The 15,275-nt window shown below is 43.7% G+C and overlaps 1 protein-coding gene across 1 annotated transcript in view; it reads left to right on the forward strand.

Annotated features, from left to right (window-relative positions):
* The first annotated feature begins 6,616 nt into the window (after positions 1 to 6,616).
* Positions 6,617 to 15,275, forward strand: part of LRRC32 (leucine rich repeat containing 32) — a 127,534-nt gene continuing 118,875 nt past the window's right edge. The window contains exon 1 of the mRNA XM_085623269.1: positions 6,617 to 6,754. The gene's annotated coding sequence lies outside the window, so the exon portion shown is untranslated. The remainder of the gene's footprint in view (positions 6,755 to 15,275) is intronic.

Below are 15,275 nucleotides of genomic sequence, written 5' to 3' on the forward strand. Positions count from 1 at the left end.
GAGTAAGTCCTGTCCACTGTATCTTCTCTTTTCTTATACCATCTATCCTTCCACTTTTCCACATCACCCCATTTTCGCAACAATCCAATCATTTCCTTAATCTGCCCTGTTCTGCCAACATCATTTAGATTCTCAATATCTTTATCTGTAAAATCCACTCGGTATGGCTTCTGTAAAGCTTTCACCTTATCCATGTCAATTCCCATTTCATTCGCTATTCCTTTTAACCTGTCATGTGTATTCTTAGCCCTCCATGTGATGCTCTTGCACATGAATAACAACTCTCCATCATGATGATTTTTTAACGTTTCTGTAGGAATTGTTCCCACTATAAGCTCTTCCAATTCCATACGCAACCTGGCTACATCAATTGCCTGAGAATCTTTTTCCTTCTTTTGGAGAGCTTTCAACCAATCATTCAAATCCTCAGCCGTTATTCCTGTAGATTTTTCTGTACTCACTTGTTCTGTCATCCTCTGTGGTTCCAAAATTGATCCTCTCATCATAACATTTCTTTCCACACAACTAGTATTCAATCCTGAATTAGGCTGTACATTTAACTCTCCACCACATATGGTATGTCTCAACTGATTCTCTCCCGTCCTCATTCCTGACTGTTCCGGAGAACTAACTAGTCCATTTCCTACATATGGAACTGTTAAACCACTTTCACCCATTCTTTGCTTTTCAAAAATGGGCATAACTGGACCTATGGTTACAGGCACTGTAACAGCTTCTAGATTCTTAGTCAGTTCCCTGATTTTCTCTGTTAACTCAAATGTAGTTCTTGCTAATTCTCTTGTTTTTTCACCCTCGATTTCATTCTCTCTTTCTCTCTCTCGCTCTCTCTCTCTTTCCCTTTCCGCAAAAGAGCTACTACTTTTCAGATCAGGTGTCACAACTTCTGTTTTTATGATTTGCAAAGTATCTCTCATTGGGGTAGCAACTGGTGTTCTCACCTCTGGTTCTTGTCTATATGAAGGTGGTCTCTTGTAGATCATGTCATCCAAGACTTCATCCTCATATTCATTAGCCCCATACCTTCTCAATTCTGCATTATGTACCTTTTCCGTACCCTTCCTCTCTTCTGTTTCCTCAACAGTTCTCACAGGATATAGTCCCTCTGTCATACTAGCATCTCGCCATCTCCTCATTCGATCATGATGAGTTTCACGATCATATTTCCTCCCAAACATATACCTATAGTTACCTCCACTCCTCTGTTTTTCTCGCTCATGCACCTCATCTTCCCATTCTACCAATGCCTCGAACTGTGTCGGCCTTGGTCTGGGCTCTAGACTCATCATTCTCTCCCGTAAATTTCTCAACACAGCCAGATTAAATGAACCATGTTCCGGGAATGCTAAAACACCATCTTCTCTAGTATACTTAGCCCAATTGTCTAACCAAATACAGGTATGATACCCATATTTCGCAGCCATGAAGGATGCAGGGGTTCTTGTCGGAGGTAGTAACTCACCTTCTCTAGTTATTATATCCTTATCCTTGTCAAACCATTTTTTAATTTTACTGAACAAGGATTTCTTTTTCTTGTCCTCTGTTTGGTAATACATTTTTGCCTTTACCACAACCCTCTAGTCCTTTCTACAACTGTATGATCTTTTGTCCAATAACAGCGCGACCCACACTAACGCACCAATCCCGGAGCGTCTACATCACCCTGTATTTCTTCCAATCCCTGCGCGGCTCATACCAACGCACCAATCACAGTGCTTTCACTGTTCTAACCCACTGTCCAATCACAGCGCGGTCTTTTCTGACGTCAGCAGTCGCTGCAGTCGCTTCTACTCCAGTCTCCTGTCACTCGTCTACCCCTCCTTTACAAAACCTTCTTGGTAGACTTTGTTTCAGATTCTACAAATCTATTAGTTACAACATATAAACATCTCCATTGTCTGCTCCGCTAACCACAGAATAGTAAAGACCTTTCCCACGAGAATCCCGCTTCTCTCTAGAACAGCGCTTACCTCTGCTCTACTACGGAATTGTTACTTTCGTTGACACAGTAGCACATCCCTCTACTCTGCCCTTCTAACATGCATCCATTAACTGTTTCCTCCCAGAATGTTCCTAAGAGCTTCACAAGAGCTTCACAATCAACTAAATGCCCATACATTCACGCACTTTCACACCAGAAAATATAGCACATTTACACAGAATCCTGTCTTTCCCGAGAACAGCGAACAATCTGTCCTACTACAGAATTATAACATACGTTAACCAAGCAGCGCTTACCTCTGCTCTGTCCTTCAAACAAGCTCAGAGAATACCTATTACCTTCCCAGTGATAAGCGTTAACGGAAATCCCAAAAAGGATCCCTGATACCTAAGACCAGAACTTCACAGATAACCTTCGCAACCATACACACTTCTCTTATACAGAAAATATGTCTCTAGTAGTAACACACGACGATGTCACTGAATCGAACCCAGACAATGCGACGCGCAACTTCAATTGTCACACGCTTTTCCCTGCATTCGTACAGGGCCAACAATTCCGCCTTTCCCGAGAGCAGCACCTCCCTCTGCCCTACTACGGAACCGTCACCGACTCCCTACGTCCCAGAAGCCGTACACACTACATATAACTCAATATGACTTCAACATTTAGTGTTAGTACATGTATCAACATCAATCAATAAATCCAAAAGCCTATGTACAAGCAACCTATCTGATCAAGACAATAATCAAAACCATCATTCTGCTACCAGGAAACTGCTGCAGATCAAAGCTTATAAATTCTCCCTACTTCCACGGACAAAGTAATTTCACAGTCATGCGCACATACACTCATCATAGACTGGTGGGGCCCATTACACCACCATTCATTCTATTACCCTATCCGTACTGATTATAAGAGAGAACTCTTTAATCAATCTGCACCTAATTTGAGGTCAATGCAACCAAATTGAATTATCTTGAGTCATGATAAAAACAGTTAAACACATCTGAGATCTCAAAAACATGACAAAGAAATAATCACCCGACACTGTAATTCAATCAAGAATTATTTTATCTAAATTGATTCATATGGGAAACCATTCACTTTGCAAGATCATTATTCTCATATTTTCCTATTCTGGCTAAATGTCGTTCTCTGAGTCAGGACAGGTCTCTCGGCAAAGAATTAAAGTCTCTCGAGCTGTCTTGTAGAGTCACCGTCCTCTCAGTCAGCATCGGTCTTCCGATCATAAGTTCAGGAAGAAGTAGCCCTAGACCCTCTCTAGTCTAGTAATATTTATACTAAAATTTACATACTAAAAGTTACAAACAAAGCTCTAAAATGCCCGTTAAGCAGGAAAGGATGTCATCTTGCAACATTAGAAGAATCTCCGCTCTCGGATATCTCGAAATTCAAAATAAGAAAATAGGAAGTCCAAAACTAATTCGGAACATCCACGGATGTCTTTCTCCGGAATTGTATCACTCGCAGTGAAGCCACCACAAGTTTATCAAAAATTTTCATTTGTGACAAATGTTCTCTACCAAGGATAACTGGCGGTCATCCCAGAGTTGTCATCTTTTTTCATAGCTTTTTACTTCAGGCAGAGGCCAGGGTCACAATCAGCGAAGCCTCTCTTCATATTTCATCTACTCAAATGCAGGCTGTAGATGTCGGCCATTTTCTTAACAGGCCACAATGGACAACTTAATTAAAAAGAAACACAAAACAACGTTACTACATTGTATTGATTATACAGTGTTAATTCCCACTAATACCCTTATGTGTATGTATTTATCTAATAAGGTTGGTTAATAAAAAACTCAACAAAACTTAGTACTTAATAATTAATCATTAGTAATTTTAATTATGACATACAAAAATATAAACTGATGTTTGGGTTTAAATAGAAAACCCTGCTCCAGCAATATCACCCTGTGAATCCAAGACCACCTGCCTTGAAGCCTAGAGACACCAACGCCTGCTTTCTTGCCAAGACCAGTGTGCCCAGTAAGAAAGAGAGAGTGTTAGAAAGAGTGAGGTCCAGTGGGGAACCCTGTCGAATGGATTCACTTTAGAGGTGTGTGGAAACATTTGCTGCACAGATCGGGTCACCAGGAAAGTCGGTGACCCTCATATGCCAGAGGGGTGCCGCTGTGAAGTGAGCTGTGATGTTGCTGTGCCAAATGGGTCATAGTCCATGTGCAGAGAGGAACAGGTGACCCCATATTCAGGAGGGGCCTCTGTGAATAGATTGCAATAATAAGGTAGCCATAGCCCTGTGCAGTTGGAAGATGGAGTCCCCGAATGTCAGGAGGGGCCAACATGAAAAGATTGCCACACTAAGGGGGCTACTGTGAGGATATCTGCTGTTCCAATCAGGTCAGAGCCTGTGTACAGTGGAGAGATGGTGACTCCATATGCCAGAAGGGGCCACTAGGACCAAGCAGGAAGTGTGATTTGATCCGGATCGTCACTGGACGAGAGGGGCCATTTTGGGGCCACCTACGGACCTGCAATGTGACTGATAATCAATGTCAGGACCTTTCACTACTTCCACCCACAGGACGTAAGAATTTACTCAGCAAGGAGGAGCCACGAAGAACCTCTGGTCACTGCGGCTGCATGACCGCGTGTGAGGAACTTTCTGACCGCCACGCCGAGCCTGTCTGGACTGTGTGCAGAGGACTTACAGGAGACAGCAGCTGCAGCTCTAGTGTCCACGTAAAGGGTACACTCAGGGACTCCAGTTGCTCTGGTCCTGCAGGTGACTGATTTAAGGCCAGTCGGCCCTGGGGGAATTTTTTTTGCCAGATAATCAGCACTGGAACACTTTTGACTTTAAATACAGAGTCGGATTGGAACTCCTGAGACTCAAACTAATAGTGAGGCTTCACCTGAATGTTGCCTACAGTGAATGGAGAATAACTACTATCGCTAGAGCGAGGAGGGGGTGGGACTCAGGGACTCACCTAAAGAAACACTGGAGCCCTGACCTCAGGGGACTGTGGAAGTTGTTTGTGAATGCTGTATTTCCCTTTGTGTTGATAAAAATAGACTAAATGCTTCTTTTTTCCATAAAAATATTTAACTGGTCAATCATTTATTGCTGCTACTGATGCTCGTATTTTGAGTTGTGCGCCTGTGTTCTCACCCCTGCATCTACCTTTCGCCCTGCCTCCCAAGAAGCCTTGGACTGCTCGGCCCATGCTACCACTGAGAGTCAAGTGCTGAATGAGGACGTGGCCCAGTTACTCAGGACCCAGAGTAGGCCGGGCCCTGGGACATCAGGAGTGAAAGGCCTCAGCCCCTACAGTAGAGCCCAGTGGCTCCTGCTTACCCCGCGGCCCTTTGAATGGGGTTCTGTCACCTATAGAATCACAATTATGACTAACACATGTGACCACCACTCTGTGGGCTGTGCAGAGAGGCCAAGGAGTGAATATGCATATATTCTAAATATTTATGACCAACAACAAGCACTATGAGAAACTCACACAGCCTTCATCCTCATCTCTGAAGCTCTCAATCCTGCTCCTTCATAAACACCCACTCACAACCAGCAGCGGTCGTGGAGGGAGTTCCGTGGGGCGGAAAGGCGGGGTGGGGGAGGGGTAGGGTGGGGTGTACTAAACACTGGAATATGGATAATTGGAGGTAAGTAAACAATTAAATAAATAAAACGAATTTTGTAGCGCGCCCTGCATCACAAAATGCGGTGCAGCGCGCACGCTACGAAATTCGTTTTATTTATTTAATTGTTTACTTACTTCCAATGATCCATATTCCGGTGTTTAGTACACCTTACCCTGCCCCCGCCCCGCCTTTCCGCCCCACGGAACTCCCTCCACGGACCGCTGCTGCTCACAACCTCAACTCACACAGACACCTAGAGGAGCCTCCGGTCGCAGTAAGCGCTGTACAAGAGTCAGATATTGCATGAAAAAAGAAACCTAGAGACACATGTTGAAAAGCAAATACTCTTAGGGAGTGCAAGATGAAGTGTGTGTAACATGGGAAATGTATACAAAACCCGCATCACTACCATGGGTAACATAAAATTAAGGTTTTTATGGTTACTGACACTGTTGAGTAATCTACAAACACGCACGCTCTCTCTCACTCTCTCGAGCAAAGCAAACGAAGACAGTGACACCACCGCACACAATCGCAGCTCACCCCTGTGTCCATGTGCGCGCGTGGCCTTGAGGCATCCCTCCTGCCCACATTCATTCGTCGCCATAGATCCCCTACAAAAGAAGTCAACCCGAGAGACAAGATAAATATTTTGCGTACCTCTCATCACAATGGCAACGCGATCACATGACAACTCGGACTTTTCTCTCTTTCTCGTGTATCATGTCATCACCTCTCTGTTTCTCTCCTCTTGTGAGCGTACTTTGGCGTGTGGAGTTTCAATAGATTTTGTATATATTCTAAAGCTTTTAATAGAAATAGGAATGGCTTGATAACTAACGAAAGTTCGCAATTGAGAAGACAAGCACTGATAGAAAGTTAGAGCGCGTGCTGCGCAGCTGCCATATGGCGCGCGCGGAGCCCAGTAACCTTAGACATGGGAGAGTCCATGACGGCTGCGGGGTGAGTGAACGCGCACTGTACGGTCTAAGGGAGGTTTCTGTGAGGTAATTCGTATCTCTCACGACTCAGAGCTCGTTAGGCAGCGCCCTCGGCGAGGACGTCACTGCGGGAGCTTTTTCCAAACTTTCGCTGAGCCGAGGCAAGCATATACAGCAGGGCAGCAGCGGCGGGACCCTTTTTCAGAATACACAGGTATGTGCTCAGCGGCGTAACAAGGCTAAAGTGGTCTCCAATGCAGACAAGGGAAATGTGCCCCTAAAACCTACCAGGGTGCTGAGAGCTCATGACCCCGGTGACACTATACCTACTTCCGACATAAGTGGCATTATTCCTGACGGCTTGCATACTACCAAATGCATACTACCAAACCATCGGTGTGTTGCTCTCTGTATTGATCCGTCATACGGATGCGTTCCTTGATTTGTTATACACTTACAGGTCTGTGCGGCTATTGGCTGATTTGATGATCGAGTGTTTATGTATTGCCCTATAGAATCAATGCTGGTCTCTTAAACAGCCAGTTGTAAGTCATCACTCAAGTGGGTCGCCCTTTATAGAAACTGTGCGCGCGAGCCCCCTTTTTGATGCTTCATGCTGAGGGCGACAGGTGTGGAAGCTGCATGGAATGCACAGAAGTGGAGCAGCATCGTGCAACGTTACTAAGTGCTGTAGTGCAGGGCGCACTTCGTGCAAACGAATGAGTGAATTATTGAACTAATGAAAGAACCGACGTATAAATGCTGGGACGAATGTGTGAATGAATGAATGTACAAATGAATGAATGAATTCAGTAACGAACAAACGAACTAGCCAATATCTGAATGTGATGAATGAACAAGTGATTTAATGAACTCATGAATGACTGAATGAATGAGCTAACAGATGCAAGAATGAAGAGCTGCTCCTTAAACGGAATCTCCTTTAGGCGTTTCCTTGTTGAAGAAGAGAAGGTGATGGGAGTTCTCTTTGCATTACGGCTAAGGGGCTTACTTCAGTGCAGATGCTTACAAAGAGTGGACTAAACATTTTGGGGTGCCTGATCTGTGAAATGGCGAATCATGGGCTAGGGGCGTGGAGCATGCTTTGGTTGAGGGAAATAAGTGAGGGAACATCAAGAAGTATAACTTTTTTTCCTTTTTTTGGTGGCTGAGCTGTTAAAGGATTTCAGTGCAAGCATTTGCTGGTGAAACGGGGGCTCGGGCATACGAACTAAGTGAATTACAACTTCTACCAGAAACTCCCAACTTTTGCACTTTGTGACTTTGACAAGTTGATGACTGTCTTCCAACTTTGCCTGCGGGCAAAGTTACGTTACAAAAAAGGTTTTTATGGGGACTTTTCCTGGACAGGCTTTTTTCTTCCTGGAGAATTTACTTTCTATAAGTATTCTTTTGCTGGTTTTTTGCCTGTAACACTCACTTGTTATAGTTTTATTCCTGCTTTTCTTTACATTTTGAAATTTAAGGGAAGTTCATGAAATCTGAAAAAGTTTTAAAAGAAATTCACCACTACAGGGGATTAATGCTATTGGGATCTAGGGAATTAGCACATCTGGGAGCAAACCCTCACATTCAACCGCAGGGTGAGGATTGCTGTCACTGGGCTAAGTGGTTATCACTCCTGATTACAGACCAGCTATGGGTGCGAAGTGATTATTACTCCTGGTTACAGCCCACATACTGGGATTTAAGTGATTATCACTCCTGGTTACAGACCACCTACGGGCTCTTAGTGAAATCTAAGCCTTCCTATTGGCTCTAAGTGATTATCACTCCTGGTTACAGCCCACATACCAGAATCTAAGTGAATATTACTCCTTGTTACAGCTCACCTATGGGCTCTAAGCGAATATCACACCTAGTTACTGCCTACCTTTGGTCTTTAAGTGATTATCACTCCTGATTACAGCCCACATACCAGAATCTAAGTGAATATTACTCCTTGTTACAGCTCACCTATGGGCTCTAAGTGATTATCACTCCTGGTTACAGCCCACATACCAGAATCTAAGTGAATATTACTCCTTGTTACAGCTCACCTATGGGCTCTAAGTGAATATCACACCTAGTTACTGCCTACCTTTGGTCTTTAAGTGATTATCACTCCTGATTACAGCCCACATATCAGAATCTAAGTGAACATTACTCCTTGTTACAGCTCACCTATGGGCTCTAAGTGAATATCACACCTAGTTACTGCCTACCTTTGGTCTTTAAGTGATTATCACTCCTGATTACAGCCCACATACCAGAATCTAAGTGAATATTACTCCTTGTTACAGCTCACCTATGGGCTCTAAGTGAATATCACACCTAGTCACTGCCTACTTTTGGTCTTTAAGTGATTATCACTCCTGATTACAGCCCACATACCAGAATCTAAGTGAACATTACTCCTTGTTACAGCTCACCTATGGGCTCTAAGTGAATATCACACCTAGTTACTGCCTACCTTTGGTCTTTAAGTGATTATCACTCCTGATTACAGCTCATTTTTAGTCTTTAAGTGATCATTGCTCCTGGTTACAACCAAAGTACTAGGCTCTAAGTGATTATCACTCCTGGTTACAGCCCACCTATGGGCTCTAAGCGATTATCACTCCTTGTTACAGCCCACCTATGGGCTCTAAGCGATTATCACTCCTGGTTACAGCCCACCTATGAGCTCTAAGTGATTGTCACCCAGGCTAACACCACCTACTGGCTTCTAAGTGAGTGTAACTCCTGGTTTCAGCCAACCCAGGGGATCACAGAGCCTCTCACATTGGGTACAGACCACTAATAGATCAAGTAGGCAGACAGGCTGCCCAGGTACAGCACACCTCCACTTCTGCATGAAGAAGACTGTTACCCCTGGGACATCAGCCCCTTGTTCAGACACCAGCACCAGGATCATCTCACTCCATCTCTAACCACAGGATGGTGGACAGTAACTCTGGTCTTTCTGACTATCCTCTCGTCATCAATCTGGTGTAGTCTGTGTCACCATAGGAGGCACTATTCCAATTCACAACCTGATCCCTCATCTTCAACAGGATACGGCTTGTAATGTATGGAAGGTCCTGTGGAAGCTTGAAGGAAACTGGAGGGCACAGATGCAGGTTATGTGCCCCCCACAACCAAACACTCAGTACTAGCCAAACAGATCTACCAAGACTAGAGACATATGGCACTTATCGCTGATCAGTGGAGGACTCTAACATAGCCTATCCTGCAGCTCCCAAAGGGTTACATACCCTGAAACACAACATCCTGTATTATCTCCAGGGATACTAGAAATATGTGACAGGAGAGAACCAAATTATGTGGCAGAGCTGACTAAATTATACAGCAAGAAAAGGTAAATATGTTGCATAATGCACATTTTGTTAGAGTACTATTGCATTATTTTTTTCTTTTCTATACACGCTAATACTGTCTAGGCAAAGGTTTGCTTCATTAGAAACAGTTTAACATTCAAACACAGCAATAGGCAACTGAAAGGTGACCAGACAACTTTTGCAAACAGCCTTCCACTGCACAACAAAACCTGTCACCGCATTTTTAGTAACTTTTGAGCTGTTTCAGCTAGAAACAAAATTGTACTGGGTAGAATCTGCAAATTATGTAGCAAATGATACACTGTGCAAATGCGGCAAATCCATAATTATGTGGAAAACATCTCAGCCACATAATCTCACAATTCCAGTGGCCTTGTTTGTCACAAAAGTATTTTCATACTACAATGCATCTTGGCAACTCTCCTTTATTGATAACTCATAGTGGCAATCATGTACAGAAGAACTGCAAAGCAGTCTATCTGGCAGGTTTCTAATTCCCTCTCACTTCATCCCCAGACTTGTTCCTTCCCCCAGATCCATACCAGCACAGAGTGGATAACCTCCTGCCACAGCCAGCATAGGGAATGGGATTGAAAATATACAGAAACACAATAAAGGGACATGCAAAGCTAATCAGTGCTGCCAGCACACTACTACCTCTAAAATTGCCCATGGGTCACACCCCTAAGCACTGCTTTCCATAGCACAATAACATTTCACCTGACATGGACACACTTCCCATATGGGATCAAAGCAAAGTCTACACACTTCCAACCACACAGCCATACGATGTAGTGTGCTTCGGTGCTAAATGTGATGTAGTAAATGTCATACAAATGCTACAATACGGTACACTATCTCACATGCAAATAATGTTTTTGTCCAAGAGTTTTACATCCTCAGACTGCATGCTATCTCAAAATGTCTTCTCCCACCATATTCGTAAAAAACTTGCATGAGAATTTGCCCTTGACCTGAAACTATCACTTGTTTTCCTCTCTTTTCTTTTGAACGAATGACTCTCTCCCTGCCTTCCATCGTCTGCATGCCTCCCCTCTCTGAGTATAGCCTTCGTTAAGTCACAAGATTGTCTGCTTTGGTTTCTAATATTGCATTTCTGAAAATGGCCTCACTTTACTTAATTGATCAAAATTTCTCATTTGAAACCATATCTATGCAATTTAATAACCCCGAATCAGTAGTACAATGGGGTTTTGCTTGAGACCTGAGGCGTCCCATTGTACTACTCTAAACTCATATAGCCAATCTATTTACCCACCATCCGCATGGAATCACATACCCTCACAGCTAACAATCACACCTAACTTTTGTTCATTTAATCTAACATTAAAAAAGAAAACTGGAGTCAGTACATGTAATGGACTAATACCATTAACCAATAATCAGGGGATTAACCACTAACATTGGGTTCTGGAAAAATGTGCTACTCGCTACAAAGTGCTTAAATGCTAGTCAGGGGTAGTAAGCGCTATATAAATGCAGTTACAAAACAATTACAATTGTAAAAGGGAATGGCCAAACGTTCACTCACTGCTGTAATTAACCCAACTTTCCCTGCTGGCTTTGATGCATGTCTATGTGGGTAATGGAGCAAGCGGGCAACTAGAGCCAAATTTCGGGGGGGGCTGAAAAAGATTTGGGGGGGGGCTAAGTCTTCGAGCCATAGGCAGAGTGGTTGTAAGAAGGGGTGAAACCACAACAAAAGCCTTATTAACGAGTAAACGGTCTTTTAAAGACCTGTGAAGTACTCGGGTGCGGCTGCAATTAGATGGACGCCAGCCCGCGAGGCTGTCTCAGCCGGGCTGACACACATGACGGGGGGGGGCTGAAGCCCGGTGAGCCCAATGGGTGTTGCGCGCCTGTAATGGAGACCTGTGGGCATTTTTTCAGTCTTTAGTGTTCTGAACTGCTTCGAATCAGAGGTCCAAATAGTATGTCCAGCTTTAGCGCTGGTGGCACCCGGTGCAACAATCATTTTTGGTGCCCCGCTCCCTCCACCCCACCCCACCATGACCTCCTCTTCCGATTCCCTCATGACCACTGAGCAAAAGTGACCCTCATCTCTCCATAGACACTCTCTCACATGCATGCCATTTGTTTTAAAGCACTGATAAAAGCTGAGTTTACTAAGAAGAATGTATATCTGCCAAACAAACCCTTTTCAGCAACAATAGAAATAGATAATGAAAGACTGGGGAAAAAAAAATGTCCTAACCTATTTTATGCAGTTTGCATGCAGCTCTTTGATGACAGTTCGTACCAGTCATTGTTATATATTAGGGCTGTATCTTATGAACTGCGGTATTAAAAGGATCTCTGTGACAAAAGCAGTAATCCACTCAGCTATCCACATAAAATACAGATCTGTGACAGGACTTTATTGAAGTTCCCATTATCCTATTGCTGTCCAGTCTGACCTTGAGCGTATGCCTTTCTTTGGGGCCAGCTGGAAACAGCTGCATCATTTATTTAGCACGTCAAGTTTGTTGATTAAATCTCCTGCATCCGAGTCCAAATATGAAACCAGCAGCTATTCTGTTCCATTTTTCTTCCAGAATCTCTGCTGCGTCTGCAGGTCAATCTAGCCAAAGGAAAACGAGTTAAGCCCGCGCTCCTTCCCCCTTCCTCACTGCTTTGAAGTTCCTCCAGCGTTTCTGGAAATGGTTGCTTCCCTTTCCCGTTTAGTCTTTCTTTTCAGCGTTGAACCACGTTCCTCAGATGTTGAAAGTATGTGATACTGTTGTTGACAGATGGAATTTGTATCTGGGCTACCACAGCTTTCATTTTCGCCTGTATCAGAAGCTTTCATCTTTAAGAGGCTGCGCGTGCGCACAGGCTATTTCACGATCCAGAGACATGTGTGTGCTCCTGTTGCATTTAGATTATGTGGTCAGTTCAGTTGTATGTAAGTGTTTCTGTAAGCCCTGGTTCTTTTCCATGACTTCTGTCACACTAGCAGCCACGGCCCGTATAGGGCGTGTTACCGGGGCGGTGACGTAGAGCGGGGAGGGGCAGGGTGGAGGGTTGTAAAATGCAGCATATGGCCGATTTCAGGTAAGTAACGGGAAAAAAACCGAATTTCGTTGCGCGCGCTGCCTCGCCAAATGCGACGCAGCGCACGCAACACTAGGATCCACATTGCAGATAGGGGGCACTGCCCTAGAGTGCACCGAGAGGTGCATCTTTAACTGGGTGCGTCCGGTGCAGACCGGTTCAGAGTGCCCAATCACTACGAGGGCACTGTTTCTGTGGCAGATACGGACCTGTGCCTGCTCTGCGAACCGTGCATTAGTGCAAGGTGTGCCGTCTGTTTGAAGCTGCCGGTCTGCTTTTCACTGTGGAGGTGGAAACCAGGCCTACGTTTGAAAAGGGGGGCACAGACCCTCTTGCCACCAGGTGCAGTCACTGCACCCACCAGCAGGAGAAGGTCTAGGGGTTTCCTCCCCCTTTCAAGGTGTGCTCTTGGGCGGTGTGCCAACTCTTTTTAGAGCACAGTCAGCGTGCCTCCTAAAGGCCTCTTTGCCTTTGCACCCATGTCTATAATGCAGCGCGCGTGCAATTACCACACCCAGCGCAAGTGAGGGAACAACCCATTGAGAGTGCAGTGGAGCACGTGCAGCACGTGTAGCACTGACACAATTGAAATTACAGAATGTAAACACCCATGCTTCTGCAGCCCCTTCTGTAATACGAAGTGCCCCAGGGCTCGGCTGCAAAAAGCTGGCACACATGCTGACTGCACTTTTGATAATATGGCCCCAGGACATTGAGACTTTTAGACATTAGTCTTCAGCTCTAATGGCAAGCAATGTCCATCTCTGTCTCACCATAACAGATCGGCCTTATGACTATTGATGCAGCACTTAATTTGTAAAAGACTAAGTGCCAGGACCCTTGTCAGTAGGCCACTGCAGCTTGCACCACCCATTTCCCCAGCCAGTGCCAGAAACAACACAAATATTAACCATCACGCTCCGATAAATGTGGCAATTCAAACTATTCTAGGCCCTCATACCTATATGAACAGTTTTGGTGCCATGTATTAGTTGATTTTATGTACATTGAACTATTAAACAACTGTTATTGTGCTCATCTCCAAATTTCACAAATAGCACCACAAGGAGGCAGTATGCCACAAGTGCCAGTGTTGACAATTAAGCGCCGGTGCTGAGCACCAGAAGCCACCGGCTTAAATTAACCACTGTATTGATGGGTAGAATGGTTTGCATGTCACGAAATCCCATACGTAGTCCTCCCCAAATACATAATTACAATGTGTGACATTCTGTACTTACAGTACAGAACTATTGTAGAACAAGACGCTTAGCCATTCTAGCAATCTAAAGGGACTAAATTGTGGAACCAATCAGAATGAATGAAACATGGCATTTTAAAATGTATCTTCTGTTCAGTGGGTAGAATGCCTCCTCCTTTTGTGGATTGGTTCACCTGGTATGATATATGGTGTTCCATCCAGGCACATATATGCATGGCTGATGATACAGCAAGCCAATCGTATGCCATGACCAAGATTGCGATCTGCAAGATGATGCCAGATTATCCATAGAAGCAATAAATATAGGCCAATTCTCAGAAGAGGTGTGTTATGCATTTTTAAGTAGGACGAGAAAAATCTTTGCACCGGCCATGAACATAACTCCATATCATGTGAACAAAAGTAACCGTACGGCTGACCAATGTTGAGCACATCGAATCCAAAATCAGTACACAAATTCGTAGTAGGTGCAAGAACACGTCCAGAGCGAGCCGTACTTATGCTCTACTGGAAACCAGATATACAAACTTTTTTACAAAAGGACGGTGCACCAAAGAGGAGTCTTTTCAAATATTCCAATTGTTGTTCTTTTATTCTTATTCAACTCTTAGAGATATCAGACTCAGCCAACGCGTTTCGTTCTTTACGAACTTCGTCAGGGCTGTGAATAAATACAAATACAAACATATATATGTATAAAACACATTATGTACAACATAAAACACAACAAACTACATTATTTCTAATACAGAGAAAATGACGTTACTATATATTTCTATACAAATGATAAAAACTGAAGAAAAGGCAACAAAAAACATATAACATAAATTTCACGTATAAATACATCACAGACAGTATTCAATATTTCGACATATTAGTCAAATTTACATACATAACAAGAGTTAAAACTTTCAAAAACCACATGTATATCCTGCCTGAGTATATATGTAGTCCGATACCCTAGGCAGAAAATTCAGTTTAATATTTAAGGAACCTCATCTGTAAATGAACTATTAGATTTATGATAAACAAAATCTTTTATAAGTACTAAATATCTGAGATCAATATGACTAACACCCGTATTAAGAAAGATTTCA

The sequence above is a fragment of the Triturus cristatus genome, chromosome 8 (assembly GCF_964204655.1).
Source record: "Triturus cristatus chromosome 8, aTriCri1.1, whole genome shotgun sequence".
NCBI lineage: Eukaryota > Metazoa > Chordata > Amphibia > Caudata > Salamandridae > Triturus > Triturus cristatus.